At 41.0% G+C, this 15,006-nt stretch overlaps 1 protein-coding gene across 8 annotated transcripts in view; it reads left to right on the top strand.

Moving 5' to 3' along the window:
- The window catches only part of LOC147120372 (cytoplasmic dynein 1 intermediate chain 2-like), a 125,777-nt gene that overhangs the window by 64,856 nt on the left and 45,915 nt on the right, over positions 1-15,006 (top strand). The gene's annotated exons all lie outside the window — the stretch shown is intronic.

Genomic DNA, 15,006 nt, shown 5'->3' with positions numbered 1-15,006 from the left:
TACTTCTTCCTACAACGCCAACTCCAAATGCTTTGCTATCTCTAGAAACTATAGTGGTGTCTAGTTTGGAATGACTGAGAACAGTTGTGTTGCTGTTTAGCTGCTTAAATGTGATGGTTTGTCCTCATGTTTGTATGTTCATGCAGCACTGCAATAATGTGGAGCACAATACTAAGCAGAAATGTGGATGACTAAATCTCAGCTTTTCAAATTGCAATGCTTTTTCATCATAAAGTAAAATGAAACTGGAAAAGGGCCTTTGTAATATTAGGATTTTACTGGTGGATGAAGTTCTTTTAAAAGTACAATGTAACTTAGAAAATGTAAAATATATTTTAAAGGAAAAGTAAATGCTGGCCAGAGTACTTGGAATGTAAAGTATTTGACTTGTCTTGGAAAGAAGTTTTCAAAAACATGTTACAGTTCCAGAAAGGATTTAAAAATTTAGTCTGGTTATCCCTTACTTTGTAGAAATGTACTATTTTGGGTTTCATTATTGTGCAAGAATTTGTTCTGTATAGATGGCGTTCTTTCTGATCCCGAATGCTAATTGGGAATCACCCGAGTTGGGTATCTTCAGTCATAACATGGTGAAACTTTGTAAACTTAAATTCTGGTTAACTGTGAACAATTGTAAACTGTTCAAAACTTTTGCTTGTATGGAAGTATTTGTAGTAGAATTTTGCTTCTTTCTCCCTCCTTATTACATGGAGTTACATAGAAATTACAATGGCCCAGAAATTCGGGTCGGAGGCTTCCCGCGGGTGCAAGCCTCTGACCTGCGCTTACCTAGCGCGCCGGCCGTTGAGCTGTGGGCCCGCGTGGGATTCCGACCCTGGGCCTCCTTCAACTGCTGGCGCGCAGTGCTTACGTATCCCAGGGGCGCAGTTTGTTCAGTGCGTCCCCTGGGATCACGTGGGCCATGGAGAGCCAATGGTAGCAGGGAATGCTTCATTCATAAGTTTGACAGGAAGAGCTGTCAAAACTATAAATACTATAAGCCCCAAAACATCACTAAAATTTCAAATACATTTTTTAAAAATCACATTTTAAAAATAACTATAAATTATATAAAATAACTTTTAAACAATAATTTGAATTTTTGAAAAAATTAATTACATTTTTTAACAGGGCTAAAAATAAACTTACCTTTCTTTAAAGTATTTAAAAATAATAAACCTGTGGAAAAAATGTTTTAATTTTAATTAATTCACCACTTACCTTGTTAAAAGCAGGCCTTGCGCCTGCTTTTTATATGTGTAACTCCTGGAGACTTAGCCTCCTGGAAAAACCTGCAAAAAAAACGTAAGTTCAATGTGCACACGCTGCCTCTCCGGCGCACGCGTTCCACCTCTAAATCCCTTCTTTCAAGGGAACGGAAGTTCCGGTTTCCCACGCATGCGGTGCATGCACGAAACCGGCACTTCCATTGGGCTTACGGGTGAGTACCCCGTGCATACTCACCAGTGGAGACCCGAATTTCTGGGCCAGATTCAACCAGTCTGTTTTGAAGTTTATCCTCCACATGTTCAATAGAAATCGCTGACTAACCACAGGTGTGGCTATGGTGACTCTGTTTTAGCCCCAGCACTAACTTAAATAGAAAAAGCCTTACACACAATACAGGTAAATGTAAGTACGATAGCAAAATACTGCAGATGTTGGAAATCCGAAATAACAACAGAAAATGCTGGAAAAACTCAGCAGGTCAGGCAACATCCGTGGACAGAAATTTGAGTTGACGTTTCGGGTCGAACCCTTCTTCAAAACTGGAAAGAAAAGATAGATCGGAGGCAGGGCTGCGATCGGATAAAAGAAACAAAAGAAGTAAAAAAGAGACAATAAAAGGTGTTAGAAGCTAGACGAGATGGTAATAGGCTGAGATTAGGTGTAAAGTGTACTGGCAGGGCAAGGGATAGCTGCCAGGTGTGAGAGCGAAACAAAAGGAAAGGTGGCGGGGGGGGGAAAGGAGCGGAAAAATTACAAGAAAAAATGAAATAGGGGCCGAGGTTATGATCTGAAATTGTTGAACTCGATGTTTCGTCCGGAAGGCTGCAGAGTGCCTAATGCAGCCTTCCGGACTCAATATCGAGTTCAACAATTTCAGATCATAACCTCGGCCCCTATTTCATTTTTTCTTGTAATTTTTCCACTCCTTTTTCCCCCCCCCCCCCCCCCCCTTTCCTTTTGTTTCGCTCTCACACTTGGCAGCTATCCCTTGCCCTGCCAGTACACTTTACACCCAATCTCAGCCTATTACCATCTCATCTAGCTTCTAACACCTTTTATTGTCTCTTTTTTACTTCTTTTGTTTCTTTTATTCTTTTGTCCAATCGCAGCCCTGCCTCCGATCTATCTTTTCTTTCCAGTTTTGAAGAAGGGTTCGACCCGAAACGTCAACTCAAATTTCTGTCCACGGATGTTGCCTGACCTGAGTTTTTCCAGCATTTTCTGTTGTTATTACAGGTAAATGTAACTCGTGTATATTTACTTAATAAACATCTACCACCATTCTGTGTGAAACTTTGCAGTCTTTCTCTTTCACCAAAGATTGGAATTCTGGCATAAATTTATTAGACACACATCTTAATGCGGCTTCTAGGTTTTTGTCTAGCAGTTGTGAGCAGTACTTTAATTTTATCGGAGTGATCGCTGAGCATGTTGACTCGCAAAAATGAGACGTGCCAGAACCACCCCTGCTCTCCATCCAGAACGCAGTTGGATGTTGCTTACTCGTTGCCATGACGTGGCTTACTCGTTGCCATGTTGTAGCTGCTTGTAATTGGTTGGCTTGCTTCCTTCTACTGATCTGAATTGGTTGAACTGACCATGATGACAGCTTCCCTTCTACATACAATGTTGCTGGTGTTTCCATGGTGCTGAAGTCTGGCGTTTTCACTCATTGCACACCATTTTAGCAGATAACCAATAAGTAGTAACCAAAGAAGTAAAGCACATACAACGATCAAAAAACACCCGAACACACTGCGTTTTGTCATTTTGCCTACAAACACATAGAAAGGTTAAATACACATGCATATACACCATGTGAATGAGTTTGAGATCACATATCTATTACTCCTTTTTATTTACCAATCATAAATGTAATTAGCCACATCTGGTGGTGGGGGCAGGGTCACCATTGACTAGAAACTCAACTGGAACAGCCACATAATGCTGTGGCTACTAGAGCCGGTCAGAAGCTGGGTACTGTGCTACGAGTGGCTCACCTCCTGACTCCCCAAAGCCTCTCGACAAAGCAGTTCGCTTAATTGGCACCAATGTTCACGTTTTGGCCACGCAACAATCTGCAGGTCCTGTGCAGCTGGCACCTTGATGTTCTAATGTCAAAAAACCCACATCCGCAGTAATTTGAATAGGTCGCACACCAAAAAAATTATGGGGAACCTCGATTGGCACCTCATCCACCAGCTTGAACATCCCCTGCCTCCACCATCATCGTACTGTGGCTGCAGTTTCTACTATCTACAGGATGCGTGCAACAAGTCGCCGAGACTACTACTACATCACTGGGTCAAAATTCTGGAACTCACAATTCACAATTCACAATTCAAATCGCTTTATTGGCATGATAAGTTACATCTTATGTTGCCAAAGCATCAAAATACATTTATGGTTTAGCACATAAACGCAGTTCTATTCATACAGTGTATAAACAGGTATATCCCTGAGTGTATAAATATACATTTGCATTGTTTATATATATTCTTTTCTTAGTTTACTGGTTGTCCCTCTGTTCATGGCAAGCTGTAACATAGTGTGCCGCCAGTGTTATGCAGCTTCTCTCCTCTCCCAGTAGGAATGGGAGTTTTTGGTTGTCATTCAGATTTCTGAAATCAGGGCATATTTGTGAGAATTTTTGGTAGAAATTCTCCCTGATGCCCTGATATTTTCCACAAGCTGTGAGGAAGTGCATCTCTGTCTCCACCACTCCCTGACTGCAGTGAGAGCATATCCTGTCCTCTCTTGGCAGCCTGGTCTGCCTGAACTCCCTAACTAACAGCATTATGGTAGTACCTTCACCACATGGACTGCAGCAGTTCAAGAAGAAGGCACACCACCACCTTCTTGGGGGGAACTAGGAATGGGCAATAAATGCTGGTCTTGTCAGTGACGCACATATTCCAAGAATGAATTAGATCAAAAGGCCTCCTGTTTTTTTTAAATTAGGCCTGTGCTGGCTCTCTGAAAGAGTTGTCCATTCAGTCCCATTCCCAGTCCCATTTTTAAAAAAAATTTCTTTTTTAAATAGTTATCCATTTCCCTTTTAAAATCTATATGGATTGTGTTTCCAGCACTGTTTCTGGTAAGGCATTTCAGGGGAGAAATTCAGTATTGCCCATTTTGAGGCGCGAATATCGGCCGGGCGCAAATTATCGCCGCTGACTGCAAAATTTGCCTCTCTCGCCCCTGGAGGTGATTGGAGCGCTAAATCAGGCGCTTCACATCTATCTTAAGGCGCAAAGGCCAAGGAGCGAGGCGCTAACTCACAGCGCTGGCGAAGCTCGTGATATCAGTCAGCAATGGAACACAGACACACTGGCACCGGCCAATTCTTAAAGGGGAGTTCTGATGAATGTTCATCGACCTGAAACGTTAACTCTGTTTCTCTCTTCACAGATGCTGCTTGACCTGCTGAGTTTCTCCAGCATTTTCTGTTTTTATCTTAAAGGGGAGGGTTTATCTTGGTCTCCATCCACATCCTGTTCATTGCAGCCTTGAGTCTCTGCCTGGAGAGACCTGTACATCAAATCTGCTGGAAAGAACAATGGAGAGGCCCAGGGAAAGAGCTCAGAGTGCAGCCCCCACAGTCTCTTCTAAATAGATACAAGGAAGGGCAAATCAAAATGAATCTGCAAAGTGCTGCTCGGTATGCAAAACTCTTTCACACAGTGTAGAATCTCTCCAGAAGAGAGTCTCAGAATGCATGGTGCAAAAATGTCACCAACAAAAAAAGGCAGGAAGCGGTCGCCTTTAAATAGCGCTCCCCCAGTCCCTTCCCGACTGCAAAACGCTCCCCTCAACCTGTCGTTGCTAGCGGCAGGCATTAAGGCAGGGGGCGCCACTCAATTTCCAGTCCGGGGCACTACCGGGGCGTTGCGCACTCGACTGACGTCACGATCTGCCGGTGCAGGAGATCGTGGCAGTAGTGTTTAGCGCCACCGCAAAATGTCCGGTCAATTTCGCGAGAGGCGCAGATATCGCCGCGCCCGGGCGCAAGTTGGTTTGTGCCCTCTTAAGGCCCCTTCATGTCTTAACAGCCTCTGTGTGGGGGGGGGGGGGGGGGGGAAAAATCTCTTGATGATCATAAATTTATTCCCTTTACTGACTTATTGACCAGTTAAAATTGTTTTCTCTAATTTAGCTTACTAAAACCCCTCATAATTTTGAACAGTCTATCACATCTTGTCTTAACTTTCTCTGCTCTAATTAAAAGAGCCCCAGTTTCGCCAGCCTCTCCTTACAACTAAAGCCATTCACCCTGGCATCATCTTAGTGAACATCTTCTGGGTCTTCTCCACGGCCTTCACATCCTTCCTAAAGTAGGGTGCCCAAAACTGCACAATATTCTAATTTGAGCCTAAGCAATTATATTAAATGGATTTAACATTATGTCTTTGCTTTTGTATTCGATGCCCCTATTTATAAAACCTTGGATCTCATGCACTTTTTTTAACAGCTTTATCAACTTGCCCTCTCGCTTTTAAAGATTACTGTATCTGAACCTAAAGTCTCTGCTCCTCTACTCCGTTAAAGTTTTACCATTTAATATGTATTTCCTCTGCTTATTCTTCCTCCCAGAATGTAGTATCATGCATTTCTCTGCATTAAATGCCAATAGACATCTATCTGTGCAATCTCCTAGCTGATTTGTAAATATACAGCAGGGAACATTCTTAACTAGTTTGCATATTCATAAGTTCTAGAATCATGATATACTGAATTTGAGATAAATACTTCAGTTAGCTGCTATAATTAAGGGGATTTATCTACAGATAATGGAAATGAGCAGATAACGGGGTGTCCTTAAATTTACACTGCTGATTGATGCTTTGAACTTTGCATGCTCTGCATCTTTCTATCCGCCTGCTTCAGTTCTGCCCAATAGCAGTTGCCTCTGATGGTCCTGCCAGCAAGATTAGCTGGCTTTGCACATCTAATCCAATCTGTCTCAATGCTCCCAAACATAACCAGCATGTGACTCCAGCCATTAGACCCACCACAAGCCTGAGAGAGCTGACCAAAAATGCCATCTTGGTGCTCGCAGATCTACAGGGGCTGTGTACTAAGGCACACTATGGCAACCTCCTGTCTTCCTGACAGAATCATAGAATAGTACAGCGAGGAAGGAGGTTGTTAGGCCCGTGGAGTCTGCGCCGGCTCTTTCAAAGTGTAATCCAGTTAGTCCTACTCCTCTGCTCTTTCCCCATATCCCTGCAATTTTTTTCTCCTTTTAAGTATTTATCCAATTCCCTTTTGAAGGCTACTATTGAATCTATATCCACCACCCTATTGGGCAGTGCATTCCAAATCTTAACCACTCGATGAGTAAAGTTTTTCCTCATGTCGCCTTTGGTTCTTTTGCCAGTCACCTTAAATCTGTACCCTCTTGTTATCGACCCTTCAGCCATTGGAAATTGTTTCTCTTTATTTACTCTATCTAAACCCTTCATGATTTTAAACACCTCTATCAACTGTCCTGTTAGCCTTCTCTGCTCCAAGGAGAACAATCCCAGCTTCTCTAGTCGTAACTGTATCCCTCATCCCTGGAACCATTCTAGTAAATCTTTTCTGGACCCTCTCCAAAGCCTTCACGTCCTTCCTAAAGTGTGGTGCCCAGAATTGGACACAATACTCCAGCTGGGGCCGAACTAGTGTTTAGCATAACCTCCTGGCTTTTTTACTCTCTGCCTCTATTTGTAAAGCCCAAGATTCCATATGCTTTGTTAACATGTCCTGCCATCTTGAAAGATTTGTATACAAGCACCCCCAGGTCTCTGTTCTCGCACCCCTTTAAAATTGTACCATTTAGTGTGTAGGTCTCTCCTCATTCTTCCTACCAAAATGTATTACCTCCCATTTCTCTGCATTAAATTTAATCTGCCATGTGTCCGCCCATTCCACCAGCCTGTCTGTCTTGAAGTCTATTACTATCTTCCTCACTTTACTACACTGTAGTAGCCACAGCAACATTGATCTCGGTGGAGCTGCAGCGTTAAAATCAATAAGAAGCCTGCCTGCTTCAACATGCTCCTTACCAGCACATGCTACAGCAATTAGTTCATGCTGCTGCACGTTGGCACTCCTCTCTCCTCTTTGTAGATACTTGAGAAGGTGGATAACGGGAATGTGAGGTAATTGAAGTTGCACTTTATCGGAACCGAATCCCAGCAGGAATCAATATCCTAACAAAGAACTTGCATATATATAGGGCCTTATAACATCTCTCAAATGCTCCAAAGCACTTCACATACAATCTATTACCTTGTAGTGCAATCACTATTATTACGTAGGTGAATGTGGAACAGTTTACTATGGTCAACAGCAGTGAGATGAATGACCAGTTTTTTTTTTTTGATGTTGGTTGAGAGGCATATTGCTCAGGATACTACTATGAATAGTGCAGTGGGATCTTCAGTGTTCATTTGAATCACACCGGCAGATATGCCCTCGATTTAATGTCTCACCTGAAGGACAACACCTGAGATAATGCAGCATTCCTTCAGTACTGTGCTGTAGTGTCAGCCTAGATTATGTGCTGAAGTCTTGGAGTGGGGCTTCAACCCATAACCTTATGACTGAGGTGAGAGTACTATAAACTGACCAAAACTGTCACTCTTTAGGAGAGAAAGGGAAATGTATTTTTTTTCCATTATGAATTTTCATTATCGTTTAAAAGGCATCTTAGAATTGTAATTTATTTCTCACTTCAAATCGTTCAATGCTACAAAAATATGTATGATTAATCGTGCCTGTGTATGTAGGAAATAGAACGAGTCAAATGCCTTATATGCCTGGAAGGATACACAGACTCCCAAGTTAACAAAACACAGCCATTTCACAGATGATTTAACTTTGATTAACCTGCTCCATAGAAACACATCATCTAGACAACTGTAACTTCACTCATATCGTTATTGCTAGGTGCAGCCTAATTTACAGCAATGCTTTTCTTTCCACCTCAACGAAATACATCACAATTTTGATGTTAAGACAGAGTAAAAACTCAGTGGTTCCTTAACCTTGTGTTTGGTGTTCATTGACAATAGTTGGTCACTTTTGCAGTAACTGCTACTTTAGTACAGAGTCTATATTGTATAGTCTGCTGGAGTGAAATCTATTGATGAAAGCCAGACTGTAGTAAGTCTGAAAGCACATCGCATTTTATTTTAAAAATTGACAATATGGTACACAGCTGCTTTGATGGTGTCTGTCCTCTAAATTTGTTAGATATGTTATTATTGCAGAAAGGGAAATAATTTTCTTTAACTGATGCAAAATAACATTCCCATGTGCTTTCCTCACAAAACATTGGAATTGTGAAGGTTGAGGACTAATCAATATTAGTGTTGAGCTGATTGGGGTAGAGCTGGTTGTTACTGAAGGCTCAATACAACCAATTTTGGAGTATTTGCTTCTCTGCAATGGTGAATGTTTTTATTTGAACCTTAATATTCCAAATGGGAGTCAAAAATTGGCTGTCTGCATGATTCTGAAATTACGTATCTTGTGTCTAAAATTAGAAACTAGAATGTTGAACTTGTTAGGGTGGTGGAAGGACAGTTCTATCATTTTTATAGATATTGGAACCAAAAGGATGCAGTATTTAAATTTAAATTCTATTTCATTTTTTATTTCAATATATAGTATGAAATAACCACAATTTAATATTTTAAATTTGTTATTTGTGATTACAAAATATCAACTAGTGGGAAGCCAATTTTTAAAATTTTAACAATGCTAATAATGTTAATAAAGAGCTGACTGAAAAATTAGTTCTTTATTACCTTCAAAAAGTTCACCAGCATTCCAATATCAGTGAAACTTGAGCACTGTTTAAGTATGCATGTGCAAGCTCCACTTTGAGATCACAGCGGCGTAGTATAACTCAATACTGCTCTAAAACAGAACTAGGGTCAAATTGGAACCTGTTGTACAAAAGCACCATTAGTGGTGTAGGTGTGATTTTTTTTTGGGGGGTGTTTGCTATGAGCTTGTCAGACCAAACAAAACTACTTCAAATGGTCTATTTTTCAAATGGGCATTTCATAATATTCAAAAGAAATATTACTTCCATTAATCTAGCAATTCAAATAAAGCAAATCAAATGAAAATACAGTCTTGTTGGAAAAAAACTCTAAAGCACTAAGACCAAGCGCCGGTTACGTGTCACTAGTCTGTTAATGACTTTCCTACTATTCACTGCAATATCCCAGTGAACATTTAGAAGTGCAATCCCAACTAATTGGTTTTCACTGGGTGAATTGCAGAACTAACCAGCTATGGAAGAACATCTATGTTTCTGTGTTCTAACAAGTGATCTAAATCATGTTCTTTTTGAAAGAAAGAGTGGTCAGATTTTTTAAAAAAAATCATAGAAGTTTCAGGAGGTGTTTTAACCCCCTGTAGAGTTCCCACCCCCACCTATGCCTATAACCATTAGTATCCTGAAGATTGTGTTGCTCTTTTCTTTGGGATAATTTAGCTTCTATTTTTTGATTGGGGAGGGTATTTTCCCCATAGTAGGATAGTGTTGCTTTTCTGCCAGGTGAACATAGTGGGAAGAGGAACCAGGGACAGGAGAGGCCCAAACAGGTATTTAAAAAAAGATTTTGTTGCTTTCCTTTTGGAACCAGGAGGAGCCCCACAAGGAAGGTTTAGGCCTCCCCTGCCCCGGCTCTCTCCTGCCCCCTTCCCGAACATGAGACCCTCTCAAAAATCCCCTCCTCGCGAATTACCTGAGTTTCAGGTGGGGAGCTGACTGGGGGTGGGGGCCATGCAGATGAGGCTGGGGAGTTAAAATCTCCTGGGCTTCACCCTGCCCAGGTCAGGGGTGTTTAGTGCTTTCCTTGACCCCCACCTGCTCGATTCTTGCTCTGGGTTTTAATCGGGCCTAATGTGTCTGAAGAGTACCCTGTTCCGCACTACAGGAAACTTTGTGCTATCCGGCACCGACGGGACCGAGCTGTTGCCGTTCCCTCAAAACTGCCGGACAAACCAGCGTTAATGTTGAAGCATACGGAGCTTTTCAGCTCTGTATCTGGCAACAAACACTGTTGCTTAGCAACAGCTTCTAAACAGTCGGCCGTACCTTGGAAGCGTCTCTGTCGCTTAGCAACAGCTTCAGAGAGACTTTGCAGAGCCTGACTGTTGGAAGAAAAAGCCACGAGAAGAAAAAAAACCTAACAAAACGGTTCCTGATTTTTGCCGGTGGCTCGAGCTTGCCGGACATTTAGCCTCCGGATAACACAAAGTTTCCTGTAATTAGTGTTTCTGTTTCCCATACTAGCCTGCTTCTTGTTCAAGAGATATTGCTAATTTAATGCCGATTTCTGTTTTGTTATAGTGAGTTTTTTTTGTGCTACAAGAACTGGGTTGAGAGTACCCAAACTTATTTCACATCTGACTGTTACATCCAGTATGGAGAAGATCATCATCCCTCAGTGTGCGCTGAGGATTTTAATGCAGATTTTAGGGCTAAAAGAGCAGTGTGCCAATTCACTCTGTAAACTATTCCCCAGGATTTGATCTCCTAAATAAAACTAGTTATTTTCAGTCAGATTTCTGTGGATAGTTTTAAGTTATAGAGCACAAGCTAACTATTTTATCATATACTAACTGCACTGCAGGAGAGAGTATCTATAGTTTACTTCCCCAAAGCAAGTGGAGTTTATACAACCCAGCAGTCGATTTTGTATGAAACGTAATTTTCTTTTAAATAAAAAATAATAGACCGGATAAAGTTTCCATTAAAATTTAAGAAAATCTATCCAGATTTGAATGACCAATTAAAATGTCAATCATCTGTGAAGATCCAGATAGTCTTCTGATCCAGAAAATATGCGAAGTGCTTTATTTATATTATGGCTTAATTGGCAGCTTGGGTTGGTATTCAAGGAGCAATTTTCTCGAACAAAGTTGAGCATTCTTCTATTTTATTACTGTGTTATCCTTTTAGGTCTCTTATTCTAATAATGCAGCTTTATCTGACATTCATTTCCCTGGTAAGATCAGTTTTGCCTTTGGTTATCTCAAATATGTTACCATATTATTGGAAGCAAAAAGAAGAGACATTTTCCAGTGATGTATACAGATCATTTGAAGTATCACTGGTCAATTCTACAATGGTAGAAATATATTGTCATGAAATTACAGGATTAAGTAGGACTTAAGCTAGTCGATCAGCTTCTCGGTACTGTATGATATTTTCCAATAAACAAATGCAGGTGTATTCCATCATTTAGTTTAACATGACTCGCTTTTTGTGATTTTAAAATATAGTTATTACAGTATCGAGCTTTTGGTCTTGAGAAAATGTTAATTTAAAAATTATTCAGTGTAAAGGTTTTAGATTTGATGATTGTATGTAAAACTGTCAACAAAGTGACTAGGGGGGCAAGCACACCTGCAGAGATTATTTCAATCTTGGGTGTCGCGTTTTTGGTTTTGTGCTCGAACAACGTTGGACCCCTACTATGTCAGACTGCTTTCAGATTAATAGATTGTCCAGTGTATAAGTGATTTCTGTGAAAGGATGTACGTCTTCTGTGTCTCAGTGTGATTATTTTTGAAAAAAAGCTTTCATTTTTTAAGTAGCACAAAAGCTATAATTGGCATGCTTTGTAAGGAAGTGTCAGTGTGTGAGAGATCAGAATCACTGTGAATTCTTTTTAAGCATTTCTTCCCCTCTGCACCACCGCCTCCTCAGTGGGGTCATGCAGATCACTAGCTTCTCCTGAAATGGCCATTTTCTCTGGCAGGTGCATTATACCCTGTGTTTTCAGATTGTTTTTCCATTCTGAATGGATGGCAGGTTGATTGCTCTGGCTACATTCTTAGAGAAAGGGCTGACAAATGCAGCAGAGCTTGCTCAAAAGACAGTGATTACTGTTTTCCTTTGCAGCTGATTGAAGCCCTTGAAAGGAAAGATTTTAACTTCCCCATTTGGTTGAAAGTATGAGCATATCTGCAGGATATTGAAATTGTTCATGTTATTAACCCATTTCTGTAAACTTGTCAGAATGGTAGGCAGATTCAATTCCCATCTACTGTTAAATTTGCACATATGATTAATCATTTTGATAAAGCACAAGTTAACATCATAGTGTGCATTTCACTGTTATTTCTCTAAGCTCTATTACTTGCAGGCTTAATTATATTTTTATTGTCTGCCTAAATGTGTTTGTTGTGAAGGATATGAAAATGTGGCGGTTAGTGTGGTTTGGCAGCTGTTGTGGCCTACAAGATGTATTTTATTCAGTCTTCAGCCTGAATGCTTGCCTTTAACTCCCCTGGTGGGCCAGTAATTACACAGTCTTGCTGTCGGAGAAGAAGTGATTGGAGGCAGTCAGGCAGAAAACTTTGTGCCATCCCAGTGCCACCTTGTAGTGGAGAACACAATCCCAGCAATACCATCTGTTCTTTGTTGTCTAGTCATCTGGCCTGGCTGCTGAGACCTGATCTAGGCAGCTGGTTCCCATCCTCTGACCAGCCTATCTCATGTAGTAAAACAGCTTACAACACTCAGCAAATAAGCTGACCTGACAAACCAGTAGCTTCCCAAAATCAGAACTTGTGCTCGGTTTCTCGAAGTGCAGGGAAGTTTCCTGCTGTCATGTTTCTTTAGACAGATGATCTAACAAAAACAGTAACCTTTTACAGCATGGCCTCTGGGTTAGGAACAAAGAGAAAAGCAAGATGAGCTAGATTTGTAAAACAGATATCTAGAATATGTAGATTTTCAAATTTAAACCACATGAATTATAGCAATTGAACAAGCTGGGAAAATAAAAGTAATAACTACTTAAAGCAGTGTTGCTGGTGTCCCAGATTTATTCTGACCCCATGGACGTGAGCGGTTTTTTCTTGGTCAGTCCACTATTAAGTGCTCTTCGAGTGCACTACAGCAACTCAGCATGCTTACTTCAACAGCACCAATCAACCCCATGATCTCTAGCAGCAAGATCATGGGAACACTTTTACCTCCAAATTGCACAGCATCGCAGTTGGAGATATAATGCCACTGCTTCCTTTTGGCTGGATCAAAATCCTGCAATTCCTTACCAAATGCCATTGTGAGAGCGCCATTGACACACAAATTGCAGCAGTTCAAGGAAAAGGACCACTACCACCTTCTCAGTGCAGCTAGGGGTGGGCAATAAATGAGGCTTTACCAGCATCTCTCACATTGCAAGGACAAATTCAAAAAAAGATTGCCAGAAGGGAATCCTTTTTTTGGTTCAGATTTTGCTCCCTCCAACTTACCAGGCCAATATTGTGAACTTTGAGTCCCACTGTTAGTTGCATGCTAGAGCACTAGCCTCAAGGGGCTGGATTTTCCTGATCCCACTGTAAAAAGGTTTGGGCTGGATGCCCAGTTTTCTAGGTCAGGGAATTCCTGCCAACATAAGGGAGCCTGCCAAATGCTGACAGAAAGATCCAGGTGGTTCTGCAGCATCCAAAAAGACAGGAGTCACACTAAAGGGGCCACAGGGCCCCAAAGGCTGAACCAGCACATCAACTGAAGGCCTCTGGTGAGACCAAGCCCTTCAGAAGATAAGCTGTGGGGGAGGGGAAAAGGAGGCCAGTCCCTCCACTAACCCAGACCTACATCACGTGGTGGTCCCAGGAAGCAGCACTAATAGGACAAATTTCGCCCCCTTTTCAATTATTGGATGGTTTACTTCTTGTTCATTCTGTGCTGTTTGCTTTTTTGCAGAAGTGAACCATGCAAAAATTTGAGAAGGAAGGGCAGATAATTTTCAATTATGGGTAGTTAGTATAAATTTTGCAATGTGTTCGCAAATTTCCTTTTTCATTGTTTATTTTTACAACCTATATGTTGTACATTAAAAACAATTCATTTCTTAACCTTGTTTCCTTTTTGGAATTTGCATTACCAACCTGTGGCATCGTCTCTTGGGGTTGGACAGCCTAGTTGTTTTCAGTACAGCGGCACTTGGACACTCCTACAGTCAATGTCACTGGAGTGGCCTAGCAGGGAGGAATACCCGACTTGAAGGTCTCCATGCCAATGATAAAATTGGCATTTTTTTGTAACAAAAATTGAATAAATTCCTGGAACACTGTTTTCTTCTTTATAAAGGGTAAGAACTCCCCTTAGACTTTTCTTCCCCTTGTGTTCTACAATATCCAGGATTATATTATCTGATCTATTTTCCGGCCAGTCACAGTATTAGAATTGGGTCATGTGGCCTAATCACATGGTAATGCATGGCAAATAACCATAAGCATCAGCTAGGCTCAGTGGTAGTAGTCTTGCCTCTGAGTCAGAAGGTTGTAGGTTCAAACCTCATTCCAGGACTTGAGCATGTAATCTAGGTTGACACCTTAGTGCAATATTATGGGAGTGCTATATTGTTGGAGGTGATGTCTTTCAGATAAGACGTTAAACCAAGGCTCTGTCTGCCTGTCGACGTAGATGTAAAAGATTACAAGGCACTATTCAAGAAATACTTTGGGGAATCTTGAGGACCTGAAAGGTGCTACTTAATTGCAAATTCTTTCTTCTATTAGTCAGCGGTGCTCAAAATATATTGTATGTTGTTGCAGCACAGATTGTAAATCCTGTGTGCCATTTCATTAGAATTTCATAATTACTAACCGCTTTGATTTCAAAATTTACTCAATATTTCAGATATTATAACCATGAATCTGTAATGAAAATATAGTAATAGCCTTTAGTTGTGCAGAATATTCTCTGGCTTCCTAATTTTGATTGTATACCTTTGATTAGCCTGTGGC

Source organism: Somniosus microcephalus, chromosome 4, assembly GCF_052327205.1.
Source record: "Somniosus microcephalus isolate GS21.2 chromosome 4, FLI_Smic_1.0, whole genome shotgun sequence".
NCBI classification, from domain to species: Eukaryota; Metazoa; Chordata; class Chondrichthyes; order Squaliformes; family Somniosidae; genus Somniosus; species Somniosus microcephalus.
The sequence above is the reverse complement of the archived record's forward strand: the minus strand, read 5'-3'. Positions and strand labels throughout refer to the sequence as shown.